This window comes from Dipodomys ordii, unplaced genomic scaffold, assembly GCF_000151885.1.
Source record: "Dipodomys ordii isolate 6190 unplaced genomic scaffold, Dord_2.0 Scaffold470, whole genome shotgun sequence".
NCBI lineage: Eukaryota > Metazoa > Chordata > Mammalia > Rodentia > Heteromyidae > Dipodomys > Dipodomys ordii.
This window is the reverse complement of record NW_012267686.1, coordinates 68467-70279: the sequence shown is the minus strand read 5'-3', so window position 1 is coordinate 70279 and position 1813 is coordinate 68467.

The following is a 1813-nucleotide window of genomic DNA, read 5'->3' as shown; positions in this document are numbered from 1 at the left end:
AAAAAAAAAAAAACAAGCAACAAACAAAAAACTTCATGCCTTCAAAGAAGGCTTCCCCTCTTGCCGATGAGCTGTTTTACCCAGAGAGGCTTAGCTCAGTTCCCCTATGGATCAGGATTGTTTAATGGCCCTTGGAAATGGAGAACGATGCTTATAAAATTGGCAACAAAGTCCTACTCATTAAATGAAAATGGTTTCTACAAAATTCTAGCCTTGGTGAAGTTTCACTGCACTATGAGGAAAGGGCTACAGAGAATGTTGGTGAGGTTAACTTTCCATCTTCCCCACAGATCTCCCACAAATGCATCTGGTCTTAGCTAATGGGGTTTAACTGACAATAGTTCAAGAAAGTAAATATTTCTCTTACTGATGCATTCAGGTGGCCTTCTCCCTTTCCCACAATCTCTGCCCATGGATTATCTTATACTCTTCCTCTCCTGGGCAGTGGCCTCCTTCTGTTGCCACTAAAAAGGATTCTTGTTTCAGAAAATTTTGTCAGTGCTGGGACTTGAATTCAGGGTCTGGGCACACTGTCTACGAGCTGTTCAACTAAAGACAATTGCGCTACCATTTTGAGTCACAGCTTCATTTCTGTTTTTTCGGTGATTAACTAGAGATGAGAGTCTCAGGGACTTTTCTGCCCACACTGGCTTTGACCACAATGTTCAGATCTCAGCCTCCTGATTAGCTAGGATTCTAGGCATGATCCAACAGTGCAGAGCAAGGAAGGGGTTCTTTTGAGACTTACCCCCTCTAGCAAGCCTTCAAGGCCCAGCCCCAATTAAGTTCATTATGTGATGCTGCCATCCTGTGGTCACCGCTTTCTGCTTTCTATTTGATCAGTCCCCACAAATGGTGATGGAGATGGGATATGGGGGTTGAACCCCAAATCAGCATAGACACTACCTAGTGACCTGGAAAATAGATCTGGATAGCCATAAGTATTACGACTCGACATTTCAAATGTCTCTGTGTCGGTTTGGCATGCCATTGCTCCTGACTGTAGTGCACAAGCTCCATTTTACCTGTTCCCCTGTGACCTGTCTGAAGTATATAACACCAGCATCTTAGAGAAGCCACACCAATAGAAATGACTTGTGTGGACAGAGCACCGAGTTGCCCAGGGAAGGAGTCCAGCCTCCACCTGGATCCCCAGAGGGGTAGTCATTGGATTATGCATGACCTATGCACCTCAAGGTCAAAACAGGAGAATAAACTAAGCTCACAAAGCCATATATGATTCATTTCCATTCACATGTGGAATCTAGATCTAAAATGGTAATAACACTGAACTGGGGTATGAATGGTAGATTGGAGGGTTAAGGTGGTGAAGGGGAGATAATCAGAAAAGGAATGGGAGAGGATGTGGCGGTGAAGTATAGACTACCTGGATATGTATGAACATGGTCCAGTGAAACCCTCCAAATACTTTTTGAAAAAAGGGAGAGGAGAATGGGAGGTCAGATATAGGAAGGGAAAGATGATCTTGTTCAAAGTATACTGCGTGTGTTTCTAAAATGTTTCCAGGAAAAGTCCTTTATTCTATTGATGTTTCCTAAAAGTAAAGGAAAATAAACTGGAAAAAGAGTGAATATGTGCTCCCACAAAAATGCTGAAGCATTGTGGAGGACAGGAGATGCTGCCTATTTGGAGAAATTTACAGTAGCTGTATTGAGGATTTGAGCTAGGCTGAAGCATGGGGATGGTTTTATCTGTGGAGATCTGCAATAGCAAATGAACCACCAAACCAACAGAGAATATACCAAGTCACCTCTCCTAAATACAATGCGTGTGTGTGTGTGTGTGTGTGTGT